Genomic DNA, 15,558 nt, shown 5'->3' on the forward strand with positions numbered 1-15,558 from the left:
ATCCGCAAGTTTTCCGTTGCATCGACAGGCAAATTCCCGTCCCAATATGCTAATTTTTTACTACGCATGCTAAAAAATAGTTGCATCTCGCAGGTGCATCTATCACAATGAACGACACACTTCACTAATTGTATTCAAGCAACTGAGCTTTTTAAGTGAATTTAGTATTTCTCAATATCATTTTTTTTAATCCGGTGCATGCTGTGCAATAAAGGAGCCAGCAAGCGTCGCGTGATCGTGCGTATAGTGAAGAGCAATCGAAACGTCTCCAAGCACAACCGAAAACCAAACGTTGGCACATCGTTGGATCATCTTTCTCGTTGAATATTTTACATGACTGCAACCTCTGAAGACTCCTCTTTTAGGTACTGGTGCGAAAGCTCGACAAACGAATCGCACTGTCGCAATTCACAGACTTGCATTTGCAACGCTGCATGCAGCTTCATAATACCGTACGTCCGCTAAGACTTTCCCAGTCAGGGGCGCGAAGATTGAACGCCGGAAACATTTATAGTAAAATGCAAAACGAAAAGAGCAACGAAAAAAAAAGCGCATAAATGACAGGGAGAAAAAAGTATGCGTAAATCGATAAAAACTCGCGAAACAAGGTTTGAGTAGAGAGACTAAATAAATAAATTCTGACAAGCGCACTTACTTTCCGCCGTGGGTCCACTTCCCGCCGATCCATCTCCCTAGGAACGCGATCGATCATTCCTAGGGAAGAGACCCACGCGCTTCCCTCTTCCTTTCCCCAAGCATCGAGGACAGGAGGTGTTCGAACGCCCACGCAGAACACGATTAGCGCAAGGAAATAAACAGAAAAACCTATAGGGTGTCGTTAAACGGGCAACAGCGCTGCACCGCAGGTAAGCGACTCGTACATGTATGAGCGGTACAGCTAAGACGTGTAAATGCGCGTTCCTTTTGCTACAGCGACTTCGTAGGTTTGGTTTCCGATCACAGCAACCCTATCTAGATTTAAGTTCGGTATAGTAAGGAAAAGCGCGCTTCCCTTCCTTCTTCACCTTTTACCGCGAAATGTGTTATTGGCCAATTTTGGCGGCGCATTTGTCTGTCGCCCCTGCCGGTGTCATTAACTACTATTGCGCACAATGACTGAAAAAAAGAATGGGCAGATCCCACGTACCTGGGAATTCATGTTATGCGAAGCATGGGGAGGGAAGGTGAGCATGTCGCAATTTTCTTTATTAAGCGGCACGTCATGAAATGACGCTAAATATATGTACAAATGTTGCATGCACAGACATATGTTCAAGACTTGCAGATGTTTATATAACCAGTTGTTTGCACTTGCGCAACGATGCCAACTGGAACATGCGTATTATCAACACCAGAAGCTGATAAGAAGCGCTGATGATCGTGAAGGTACTGTCCCTGGACACTGCTACATAAATCAACTTCAGCGCATGGCAACTAACCATAATTGATGTTAACCCGACATGACGGCTGTATCAAAGGAGTACATATGTAAGGTTTATAAAATTGGGTAGGCAGCACATCAACCATTATTGACGTTTCACGAAGATTAGCGTCTATTTGAAAAGTAGTTCCGAGGCGTAGCTCTGTGGTAGAATGCTTCATTGCCACGCAGAATGCTTGGGTTCGATTCCAGCTGGGAACCTGGCATTTATTCATTGCATTCGTCGGGTCTACGCTACCAATGTCGGGTATTTCGTAACGCTCGTGCATTAGAATTGACTACGTGTGTTCTCGTGGTTCCTGGGTAGATACTAAGTGTCAATCATTTGTGGCACTATACCGACTGACTAGCGGGACATACGCGCCTGTGGGTATGTGCCACTGTCTAGCGGGAAATGTTTGACGACGTACGTGACGGAATTGTGATATTATTCATGACTTGACTAGCGCGTCATATTCGTCAAGCCATCTTTCAAGCCATTTTGGTTCACACCAAGTTAAGGGGGTGACCACGACATCAGCCAAACGTAAGCGGTTAGATAGATAGATAGGTGAGGTTTAACATCCCAAAACCACCATATGGCTATGAGAGACGCCGTAGTAGAGGGCTCCGGAAATTTCTACCACCTGGGGTTCTTTAACGTGCACCCAAATCTGAGTACACGGGCCTACAACATTTCCGCCTTCATAGGAAATGCAGCCGCCACAGCCGGGATTCGAACCCGCGACCTACGGGTCAGCAGCGGAGTACCTTAGCCACTAGACCACCGCGGCGGGGTGATAGATAGATAGATAGATAGATAGATAGATAGATAGATAGATGCGCTCAAACTCATCAAAGTTCGCTAAGCAATGCTTCGTATTTAAAAAAAACAACATGGATAAAGTGGAATTTGACCCCGGATGTTGAGTATTCGATTGCCACATGGGTACTGCAGATGATTGAAACTCCGTCGCAAAACGATTCTATGCCAGGAGTCTTATATAGAGGGCAGGGAATCATGATAACATACGTCATATAGTGAAGTAGATGAATAAAGTCCCACCAGGTCTAACACCATGATAATTGCGCAACGAGTGGTTCAATCAAGGCTACCCACTCAGTACTAATGGCTCAGCCATAATTATTCAGCGTCCTTAGCCACAGTATCAAACAAGTATTTACATAAAGTCTCAGAAGTGTGTAGGGGTTACCTTGCTTCTATGAAGAATGATAAATAATGGCATAGTGGGTATCCCATGCTTCGCAAAACTATGATGATGTATGGTGTACAGTATTTGTTTGGAAGTGTATTTGTAGTAGTGGCAAACCAAAGAGTATACAACGGGTTGTACGAAATGGCCACTCTCCCAGCTTTTGTTGTGATATCTGCCTGCTCTAACACAATGCAATAGCATTGTGGATGCCTCCGTACTATACAAAATATTTATGTTGTAGTGGGTACCCCACAAGTTTGCTTGTAGCAGTTACCCAAAGAATGTAGGAAAAAGAGCTCTAGAAAGGCCGCTCTTCCAGCTTTCGCTGTGACAGTGTTTCGCCTTCCGCGCAGGCCTAGTGTTTTTTCTCGTTTTTTCTTTTTGGTGCTGACAAAAAGGATAAACTTAGAAACCGCATCACAACAATTTGCTTAATTTATGTCGTATGAGATAATGTTGGCACATCACTATATGAAGACAGAGATAGTCACCAGGAATTGGGCAGAAAAGGACTGGCTCAGTGAGACGGCAGGTATATAAGATGCAATGCAATGGATTTCAAGAACCTCACGTTTGAAGTTTCACAATAAACGTACGAGTATTTCAAATAGGCTTGGAACACGTTTAGGAGCGCGCAATTTTGAAGATGAGTGGAGAAAATGCGAACACATATCAACTGCACATCATGTGACTACTTGACAATTAATAACAAGCAATCTCGTAGCCAGGGGTTATCCCTCCCTCACCTTCCCCACCCAATACAGCCATACTTTACCAAAAATAAAATACGAAAATAGGTGTTTTTCTAAAACAGTCAGGATCTTCAGTAAGTCACACTCCCCACCCCCCACCCCCCCACACTTCTAGGCGGAAACATTCCCTGCGACGGCCCTGCTAACAAGCTTAAGCTAGCACTACTCAAATAAATGTCAAAGGACACCACATATTAACGCGATTGCATCAAAAAGAAAATCCTGTGTCGGCATAATTGGTTGTGAGCGAAAATCATCTTGTCCGTGACCTAAGATGCAAGAAACATGCAGAAAAATGAATAATAGAAATACTGGGTTCGAGTGGGGATCGAGACCAGGCCGTCAATGTGATAAGCAGTTGTTTTACCACAGAGCCACGGTATTTGTTGAAGCTTTCTGAGGGGGAAAAAACGCTGTATGAATGTAGTGAGGTGGAAGGAGTCGCCTGAACACACGTAGCCCATTGAGTGGCTGAATAGTGAAATCGCGAAGAGTAAAATCGCGTCAGGCGTCAATACACGAGAACTGAGCAACAAGTGGCTGCTTTAAAGGCTCACTACTTATAAAGTGCTCCGACATATTCTATCATCAGCAGCAGCAATGGCATGAACGAAACGAGGAGCTGCGTTGGTTCTTATGTTGCCCTACGGACACGTACAGACGGCCCTTGGCTGATCGCAAAAGGAAGTATTATACTTGAGAGCAGTTCTTGAAGTAGGCCTTCCAGGATAGTTTGAAGTGGCCAAAATAACGTGCAGAGTGGTTCGTTGGTTTACAGCACGGCTGAGGCATGAACCGCAAACCGAAGCGAGGCTAGCAGTTGAGCTATAAGGTGATGCACGGGAGGCCCGATTACGCTATCGCGATCTACTCTTGAAGTCGAAGCAATAGTTTTCTCAAAGTGTTTTTCAAACCAGCGTAAGATGTTGGTACATTTTTCTTTAAAAAAAACATTTAAAGTGGCAGGCGCTCTTTTTCTTTTGCAATTCTGCTGTTGGCCGACAGCCAGGTTGCATTCAAGGAGGACAGAAATTTGATTGATATATAACTGCCGACCTACCATCATACTGCAAAATCGTATATCATACATCTTCTTCCATCATACAGCAAAATCGTAGAGAAATGTATTGAAAAACAATTATCCAAATATCTCAGTTTTGTATTTTATCCACTGAGCAAATTTCGTTTTCGTGCAGGCTGTTTGAGAGATTTCGCGCTATACTATATTTTACTGATTACATTAAACACACGTTTGACCCTGGTTGCTTTACCTGTGCTCCATTGATTGACCTCTCTAGGGTTTATATGGTTCATAAAAATTGGCCCGAATCTGCATGTTACACTGCAAATGTCATTATAAGACGACAGACTTGCGTCTGGAGAGAGTGAACAAACCGTTTATTTGATGTTCTGTGCAAGAAAAGCGGTGAATGGTATTCTGGAGGCACTGCGTTAGAGTGCCTCGAGCTTATAGCGGAGGTGAACGCACGCATATAGGCACGTTAATTACAAGCGCCATCTGGCAGTTACTTTCGAAAACGAAGGCGTGCGCGCCCGCGGAGAAAGATGCGTGCCAGTCTCGGAGGTGATAAGGTGTAGAATGCAAAGCGACGGGCAGGTGCCACCACCGTGTCGTCGTGGCAAAGCGTTGGAAACACCTTTTTCAGCATCGCGTTGCAGTGTCAGCGCAGCGTGATAAACGCTTCACTACTTTGAGTTACTTGTGTGTGCCTCTTCTAGTATAAAGGCAGACATAACAAAACATTGACGTGTTGTTATTGCGCCTCAGATATGCGCAATAATTGCTTTTTACTTGACAATCGCACAACTATGAATGCTAAACCTTGAGCAATATTGGTGGGTGCTGCGGATGGGGTTGGCCGTTTAGTGCAGTTTGAGTTATCGATAAGGGCGAACGAAGAGACAAATGTACACAAACAGACAGACTGACAGACAGACCAAAATTTTCCGTCGAAGGTCCCCAAGAAATGCGATCGCCTTTAATAAGCTGTTAGCTAAGCTTGACTCAATAGGGGTTCTATGTAGTATGAACCGAGCTTCTCGGTCAGATAATTTGGCCCAGAGGTCGCTCTACAGTGGCCATGGCATTGAAACAGTACAGAGCACCTGATAGCAGCGCTGATAAAACTGGGTACAAGAACGCGTGTGGCGTTGGAAATGCATGTGGGATATTTGCGGTGGCCTTCAAAAAAAAAAAAAAAACACGTGCGTACACGCCAGCGCCCCTACTCATTCAACACTTCAGTAGCGCAGGACCGTCAGCTTCATTGTCGCGTTTTTTTTTTTGTTTTTTTTTGCCAACTCAACGCGCGCCTCTGCACAGGCGTGTTCGTGGGCGTTTGTCCTCTTTCGGACAAGTTCTTACGTTCCACCTGCAGCGTGTAAATTTGCCCTCTTGAAGGCAGTGGGGGAGCACACGCAGTACTCTTGTGCTGCTTCTTTCGCTTCTATGAAATATTGCTGATAAATATAAGAACAAATGGTCACCAGGGGCGCTCGTATCATGGCGGCAACGCGGCTGTGAGTGGATACGTCGTCAGCGCGGTGAAATTGAATGCGATACGTAGTAGCCACGTGATGATAGAAGTTTTACTTCTGCGTGGGCGCGCAAGTGGGCGTGTGCATATTCTGCGCGATAAAGCTGATAGATGAAATGTGTCGCTCACTGGTGTCACGGCATGAGCACAGCTCGTCGGCGTGAGCAAACCTGGCGGGTGGACCTGATCTTCTTCGCCATGGGCGCCTGTCAATCGAAGTGATTGACGCATGAACTCTGATACAAACTCGTTGATTCTGAAAAGGCCCCAGTTCAACTCCTGACTGTAATGGTGCCTGTGTAATTGTCAGGCGTTTGATGCGTTGGAAGCTTAGCAGCAGCTTAATTCTTTGTATATAAAATAATTTGGTCATCTTGCACTTCTAAAAAGGAGCTTGTGATAACCTAACTTCCTCCACCTTTTCGATTCAGTCATCTACTCATCTGCTTGATTGGCTTTGAAGTGATGGCCACACCACCTCTTTCTTAATATTTATAAATTATTTACCGAGGGTTTGATGAACATAACACTGAACAGTTTTGTCTCAGTAAGGTTTCACTTAAGACAGCAATAATTACCTTGGGTACAATTAGCAAAGCCACGACTAGTATAAAGCTATTTGATGTATTTATTAATTTTTTTATTCAGAATTTATTTATTTGGACAATGTTAAGTAACGAAATAACAGTACAAGTTGTAACTATGCAGGCAAGAATGAGACTGTTGGTGAGAAAGCATATTAACATAGTAAAAATAAGTAACGGTAGCAGTTTTACCTAAACAATCAAGAATCACAATGAAAACGATCACATAATTGGTTAGTTCAATACATATGAGTTCAAAACGTTATGAAAATGAGAATGATGGACAATGGAGGTGATTGATAACGGAAGATTGTTCCAACCTTTTGAGGTTCGGGGAACGAATGACTCGTAACATGTGCGAGTTCAACATCGCAAGATGCCCACCTTTCACGGATAGTCAGAACGAGGGGATATGTATGATGGTGGGAGAATAAGGTTATCATGCAGGGTGTGACTGTAGTATACTTTGTGAAAAAGACATGTGAGAGAATTCATGGCGGCAGGTGAGGGACGGAAGTTCTAAAGAGTCCTTCATTGAATAGAGACGTGCGATGCGACTGTAGTTGCCAAGGATAAATCGGACAGAATTATCTTGGACTAGCTCAAGGGCAGATGTTAGTACACTAGTAGACGGGTCCCAAATGGATGCGACTTATTTTAGTTACTTCGTATCACAGTTTTGTAAAGGAGGAGTTTAAAGGGGACAGGGGCAGAAGAAAAATTGCGTCGGAGATAACCTAACGAGCGGTTAGCATTACTAATGATTTTGTTAATGTGAACAGACCAGGTGAGAGTGTTCGTTATGTGAACACCTAGGTAGCGATAGGATGTCACCAGTTCAAGAGTATAGTTGTCAAGCAGATAAGTAGTGGAAAAAGAAGATGTGCGGGAAACGTGTAAGGCTTTACATTTAGTATTGTTTAGTTCCATTATCTAGGTTTTACACCAGTTAGATACAGAGTCAAGGTCAATCTGAAGAATTGCTAAGTCGTTTGGGTCAGAGATTACAAACACAAAATAATCTGCAAATAAATGAATGTTAGATGGAATACATTCAGGCAAGTCCATAATATAATTAAAAAAAGGAAGGGACGGAGTACCGAACCTTGGGGTACGCCACAATGGGCGGGACTTAGTAGGTAATTAAAATGTTAGCAAGCACACATTGTAAGCGACCGTTTAGAAAATTTTCAATCCAAGAAAGAAGCCTATGATTAATGTTTAACCTGCTTAACTTTATGAGGAGTAAATTGTGGCAAACTTTTTCAAAAGCCTTTTCAAAATCAATAAAAATACAATCAATAGTCGAACGATGATAACAAATGGTGTGTAATTTATGTGTAAATAAAGCCCATTGTGTTTCACAGAACAAAGATTCACGGAAGCTATGTTGAACATTTGGAAAAAATAGGTTCGCATGTCAAAACTTTACAATTCTAGTGAAAAGAATATGTTCAAGAGTATTATACACGGGATGCTGGTTAGTGAAATTGACCAGTAGTTGAAGAGATTGCTTTTACTTCCTGATTTATCACCGGAACCGTCTTTCCAATTTTCCAATCAGGTGGTAGGGTGGATTCATCAAAATATTGTTGGACTATTTTTGACAAAATAATGCTCTAATATACTTTGGTACTTTTTAAAAGCTTAGCTGTCATGAGATCTACTCCTGGGCATGAAGACACTTTCAATGATTCGATCTTTTTTTTTCCATACCTCTATAACAAGGAGTTAAATGATAATTAAGCCCATAGTTACAAGGTTAACGCACTGCGAATCGGGAAAGGTCGCACACGATGACTTAACAAAGTTACGACGAAATCAATGAGGGTGGCGATTTGGGCTTGTTGGTATGGTTGCATGATGATGGATGGTAGCGCAGACAACGAACACGGACAAGAGAAGGCACATAGACACAACACAGCGCTAACTTTCAACAACAGTTTATTACACGCAGATCTCCGTGGTGTATGCGATCCACCACGCCAACGTCGCACGTGCGTAGCTCTAAAAACCATCAAATATAACCAACGCGCGTGTTCCAATACTTTACAATTTTATATTTTTCAATCTTTTTCTACTTTTTCTTTCTTCCTTTTATCCCATGTTACCACAAACCCTATCGCGAATACATGTAATCAAGTTCCTTATCTGTCAACACCACTGATGGGCTGCTCACACACGTGTCACCTAGCTCTGCAATTCTGCCGGCCTCCAATACCAACCGCGTCATCTCGTGCCTACTTCTATTGATTATAACCGTTTCCTTGAATTTCGGTGTGCAATTACATCTCTGGCAATGAAGGGAAAGAAAACCATCAGGAACAACACTATTTACTTTGTTATTGTGCTCGCGCAAGCGATCGTTTATGCATCTACTGGTCTGACCGATATAACACTTTCCACAAGTAAGTGGAATGAGGTATACAACACACATGATGCACTCCACAAATAGGTTTCTATGTTTCTTTTGGCATACATTTGATTTTCCCTTGTCTGGTCTTGTGCTTCTGCAAAGACTCACCAACTTATTGGGTGCCGAGAAAACTACGTTAGTGCCACATTTTTCCGCAATCTTTTTTATCCTGTGAGAAACCTTATGCATGTATGGAATTACGGCAAAACTTTCCTTTCTTGAGCTCACCCTATCCATCCCTTCACATCTTTTCTCCAGCACTTTTCTGTGCAATCCTTCAGCAACGGACACGACGAGGCTCTTGGGGTACCCGGCATTGCTTAGCCTCGAGACCTGTTGTCTGAAGCTTTCATTCATGAGGCACCGGCAGGACTTCTTTAGTGCCTCACTCAAGCACATCTTCGCAATGCCTCGTTTTACCAGTTTAGTATGCGCTGAGTGAAACTGTAGTAAAGGCTTACTTGCTCTGGGCTCGTAACACCAGCATGTCTTTTCATCTGAGAATTGAAAGTTAATGTCAAGAAATCTGAGCCTTCCGTCACATGGCATTTCAAAAGTCACTTCAAGTGGGTTAAGCCCCTCACGAAAAACGCTACACACGCTACTACATTGAGTAGCAAAATCTGCAGTTCTGTCATTGATAAACACTAAAAAGTCATCGACGTACCTAAATACGTGCACAACATTGTATTCATTTAGGCGTCCTGATAGCCTCCTGTCCATTTCAGCCAAAAACAAATTACTTAAAACTGGTGCTAAGCACGAGCCAATGCATACTCCTTGTTTTTGCAGATACAGGGTACCATTGTTTTCAATAAACGTTGACGACAAGTAAAACCTAAGTAATTCTAAGAAATTGTCGACGGACGTACCTGCTTGTGAGCTAAATCTAACGGCACCGTACTCATCGATGCATTCGCCAACACTTGTTAATACTGCTGATTGTGGCAGAGAATAGTACAGATCTTTTATGTCAGCCGAAAACGCTTTTAACCCTATGTTTTTTCGTTCCCTGACGAAACTTATCACCTGTTCCGAATTTTTTGTCAGGAAGGGGTCATTTATGTCAAGCAAGTTTAATGTTCTTTGCAGATACACAGCTACAGCTTTTTGCCACGTGTCCTTCTCCGACACTATCACTCTGAACGGTACTCCTTCCTTATGCGTTTTAGCACTAAAGAACACATCCAGACTGTCATTTTTACTTTTTCTGATACCGCTAAGCACACCTTCTAGATTCATCCTCTTACAAAGTTCTATTGCTTTTCCCCTCACTTTTTCAATCGAAATACTTTTCTTTTCGCTGAACACTGCCGTAATAGCACTTTTAGCCTTTTCTTTAAATTCATCATGCGAGAAAACCGCAAACCCTCCTTCTTTATCGACTGGAAGTACACTCAGAGCATGCTGTGTCAAGTAAGTTTCCACGCGTTTGAGAGGCAAACTGCGGCATGGAGGCCTACACAATTTTAAAGCGTCCACACCTTCGTTGATGATCCTGGTGGCTTGATCCTCGGGAACCCGCTTCGACACTTGACGTACAATTGATACGAGTTCCGGCTTGTTCTTTTGAGGTTGCACGGCAAACTTTGGCCCAAGTCCCAATACTTCTAGTACAAAGTCCGGTAGGCAGATGCCTTCTGCCACATGAACGTTGGAGGTTGCACTCACGCGCACTTTGTCCACCAAATCACGTAACAGTCGTAATTGAAGCTTCCAGTGGAATTCTATCATTTGGTCTGCCAGACGTAGATGCTTTCGAAAGTGAATCTCCGCTGCATATGACTCGTAAGTTCGATGCATCTGCGCGCGTAGGTAGGCTCTGAAAAGGCGTACCTGTCGAAGCCATTCTGAGCGCTGAATTTTCATGATCCTCGTTCTGTGCCCATCTGAAGGGGTACACCCTCCGAAGAGCGCTCGAACATCCTCTGGTAGAATCTTGTTCCTTATGGAAAAACTGAGCGTTCTTGCCTTGCACACGGCGTTGACGATGAGGGCTACAACACCCGAAGGATCTCGCAGTACATGAACGAAAGAGCCCGTTGAACGAGAAATGAAGTCAATGAGGGTGGCGATTTGGGCTTGTTGGTATGGTTGCATGATGATGGATGGTAGCGCAGACAACGAACACGGACAAGAGAAGGCACATAGACACAACACAGCGCTAACTTTCAACAACAGTTTATTACACGCAGATCTCCGTGGTGTATGCGATCCACCACGCCAACGTCGCACGTGCGTAGCTCTAAAAACCATCAAATATAACCAACGCGCGTGTTCCAATACTTTACAATTTTATATTTTTCAATCTTTTTCTACTTTTTCTTTCTTCCTTTTATCCCATGTTACCACAAACCCTATCGCGAATACATGTAATCAAGTTCCTTATCTGTCAACACCACTGATGGGCTGCTCACACACGTGTCACCTAGCTCTGCAATTCTGCCGGCCTCCAATACCAACCGCGTCATCTCGTGCCTACTTCTATTGATTATAACCGTTTCCTTGAATTTCGGTGTGCAATTACATCTCTGGCAATGAAGGGAAAGAAAACCATCAGGAACAACACTATTTACTTTGTTATTGTGCTCGCGCAAGCGATCGTTTATGCATCTACTGGTCTGACCGATATAACACTTTCCACAAGTAAGTGGAATGAGGTATACAACACACATGATGCACTCCACAAATAGGTTTCTATGTTTCTTTTGGCATACATTTGATTTTCCCTTGTCTGGTCTTGTGCTTCTGCAAAGACTCACCAACTTATTGGGTGCCGAGAAAACTACGTTAGTGCCACATTTTTCCGCAATCTTTTTTATCCTGTGAGAAACCTTATGCATGTATGGAATTACGGCAAAACTTTCCTTTCTTGAGCTCACCCTATCCATCCCTTCACATCTTTTCTCCAGCACTTTTCTGTGCAATCCTTCAGCAACGGACACGACGAGGCTCTTGGGGTACCCGGCATTGCTTAGCCTCGAGACCTGTTGTCTGAAGCTTTCATTCATGAGGCACCGGCAGGACTTCTTTAGTGCCTCACTCAAGCACATCTTCGCAATGCCTCGTTTTACCAGTTTAGTATGCGCTGAGTGAAACTGTAGTAAAGGCTTACTTGCTCTGGGCTCGTAACACCAGCATGTCTTTTCATCTGAGAATTGAAAGTTAATGTCAAGAAATCTGAGCCTTCCGTCACATGGCATTTCAAAAGTCACTTCAAGTGGGTTAAGCCCCTCACGAAAAACGCTACACACGCTACTACATTGAGTAGCAAAATCTGCAGTTCTGTCATTGATAAACACTAAAAAGTCATCGACGTACCTAAATACGTGCACAACATTGTATTCATTTAGGCGTCCTGATAGCCTCCTGTCCATTTCAGCCAAAAACAAATTACTTAAAACTGGTGCTAAGCACGAGCCAATGCATACTCCTTGTTTTTGCAGATACAGGGTACCATTGTTTTCAATAAACGTTGACGACAAGTAAAACCTAAGTAATTCTAAGAAATTGTCGACGGACGTACCTGCTTGTGAGCTAAATCTAACGGCACCGTACTCATCGATGCATTCGCCAACACTTGTTAATACTGCTGATTGTGGCAGAGAATAGTACAGATCTTTTATGTCAGCCGAAAACGCTTTTAACCCTATGTTTTTTCGTTCCCTGACGAAACTTATCACCTGTTCCGAATTTTTTGTCAGGAAGGGGTCATTTATGTCAAGCAAGTTTAATGTTCTTTGCAGATACACAGCTACAGCTTTTTGCCACGTGTCCTTCTCCGACACTATCACTCTGAACGGTACTCCTTCCTTATGCGTTTTAGCACTAAAGAACACATCCAGACTGTCATTTTTACTTTTTCTGATACCGCTAAGCACACCTTCTAGATTCATCCTCTTACAAAGTTCTATTGCTTTTCCCCTCACTTTTTCAATCGAAATACTTTTCTTTTCGCTGAACACTGCCGTAATAGCACTTTTAGCCTTTTCTTTAAATTCATCATGCGAGAAAACCGCAAACCCTCCTTCTTTATCGACTGGAAGTACACTCAGAGCATGCTGTGTCAAGTAAGTTTCCACGCGTTTGAGAGGCAAACTGCGGCATGGAGGCCTACACAATTTTAAAGCGTCCACACCTTCGTTGATGATCCTGGTGGCTTGATCCTCGGGAACCCGCTTCGACACTTGACGTACAATTGATACGAGTTCCGGCTTGTTCTTTTGAGGTTGCACGGCAAACTTTGGCCCAAGTCCCAATACTTCTAGTACAAAGTCCGGTAGGCAGATGCCTTCTGCCACATGAACGTTGGAGGTACGTCAAGTGTCGTCAAGTGTCGTTGTACGTCAAGTGTCGTTGTACGTCAAGTGTCGTTGTACGTCAAGTGTCGAAGCGGGTTCCCGAGGATCAAGCCACCAGGATCATCAACGAAGGTGTGGACGCTTTAAAATTGTGTAGGCCTCCATGCCGCAGTTTGCCTCTCAAACGCGTGGAAACTTACTTGACACAGCATGCTCTGAGTGTACTTCCAGTCGATAAAGAAGGAGGGTTTGCGGTTTTCTCGCATGATGAATTTAAAGAAAAGGCTAAAAGTGCTATTACGGCAGTGTTCAGCGAAAAGAAAAGTATTTCGATTGAAAAAGTGAGGGGAAAAGCAATAGAACTTTGTAAGAGGATGAATCTAGAAGGTGTGCTTAGCGGTATCAGAAAAAGTAAAAATGACAGTCTGGATGTGTTCTTTAGTGCTAAAACGCATAAGGAAGGAGTACCGTTCAGAGTGATAGTGTCGGAGAAGGACACGTGGCAAAAAGCTGTAGCTGTGTATCTGCAAAGAACATTAAACTTGCTTGACATAAATGACCCCTTCCTGACAAAAAATTCGGAACAGGTGATAAGTTTCGTCAGGGAACGAAAAAACATAGGGTTAAAAGCGTTTTCGGCTGACATAAAAGATCTGTACTATTCTCTGCCACAATCAGCAGTATTAACAAGTGTTGGCGAATGCATCGATGAGTACGGTGCCGTTAGATTTAGCTCACAAGCAGGTACGTCCGTCGACAATTTCTTAGAATTACTTAGGTTTTACTTGTCGTCAACGTTTATTGAAAACAATGGTACCCTGTATCTGCAAAAACAAGGAGTATGCATTGGCTCGTGCTTAGCACCAGTTTTAAGTAATTTGTTTTTGGCTGAAATGGACAGGAGGCTATCAGGACGCCTAAATGAATACAATGTTGTGCACGTATTTAGGTACGTCGATGACTTTTTAGTGTTTATCAATGACAGAACTGCAGATTTTGCTACTCAATGTAGTAGCGTGTGTAGCGTTTTTCGTGAGGGGCTTAACCCACTTGAAGTGACTTTTGAAATGCCATGTGACGGAAGGCTCAGATTTCTTGACATTAACTTTCAATTCTCAGATGAAAAGACATGCTGGTGTTACGAGCCCAGAGCAAGTAAGCCTTTACTACAGTTTCACTCAGCGCATACTAAACTGGTAAAACGAGGCATTGCGAAGATGTGCTTGAGTGAGGCACTAAAGAAGTCCTGCCGGTGCCTCATGAATGAAAGCTTCAGACAACAGGTCTCGAGGCTAAGCAATGCCGGGTACCCCAAGAGCCTCGTCGTGTCCGTTGCTGAAGGATTGCACAGAAAAGTGCTGGAGAAAAGATGTGAAGGGATGGATAGGGTGAGCTCAAGAAAGGAAAGTTTTGCCGTAATTCCATACATGCATAAGGTTTCTCACAGGATAAAAAAGATTGCGGAAAAATGTGGCACTAACGTAGTTTTCTCGGCACCCAATAAGTTGGTGAGTCTTTGCAGAAGCACAAGACCAGACAAGGGAAAATCAAATGTATGCCAAAAGAAACATAGAAACCTATTTGTGGAGTGCATCATGTGTGTTGTATACCTCATTCCACTTACTTGTGGAAAGTGTTATATCGGTCAGACCAGTAGATGCATAAACGATCGCTTGCGCGAGCACAATAACAAAGTAAATAGTGTTGTTCCTGATGGTTTTCTTTCCCTTCATTGCCAGAGATGTAATTGCACACCGAAATTCAAGGAAACGGTTATAATCAATAGAAGTAGGCACGAGATGACGCGGTTGGTATTGGAGGCCGGCAGAATTGCAGAGCTAGGTGACACGTGTGTGAGCAGCCCATCAGTGGTGTTGACAGATAAGGAACTTGATTACATGTATTCGCGATAGGGTTTGTGGTAACATGGGATAAAAGGAAGAAAGAAAAAGTAGAAAAAGATTGAAAAATATAAAATTGTAAAGTATTGGAACACGCGCGTTGGTTATATTTGATGGTTTTTAGAGCTACGCACGTGCGACGTTGGCGTGGTGGATCGCATACACCACGGAGATCTGCGTGTAATAAACTGTTGTTGAAAGTTAGCGCTGTGTTGTGTCTATGTGCCTTCTCTTGTCCGTGTTCGTTGTCTGCGCTACCATCCATCATCATGCAACCATACCAACAAGCCCAAATCGCCACCCTCATTGACTTCATTTCTCGTTCAACGGGCTCTTTCGTTCATGTACTGCGAGATCCTTCGGGTGTTGTAGCCCTCATCGTCAACGCCGTGTGCAAGGCAAGAACGCT

Source organism: Rhipicephalus microplus, chromosome X (assembly GCF_043290135.1).
Source record: "Rhipicephalus microplus isolate Deutch F79 chromosome X, USDA_Rmic, whole genome shotgun sequence".
In the NCBI taxonomy this organism is placed as follows: domain Eukaryota; kingdom Metazoa; phylum Arthropoda; class Arachnida; order Ixodida; family Ixodidae; genus Rhipicephalus; species Rhipicephalus microplus.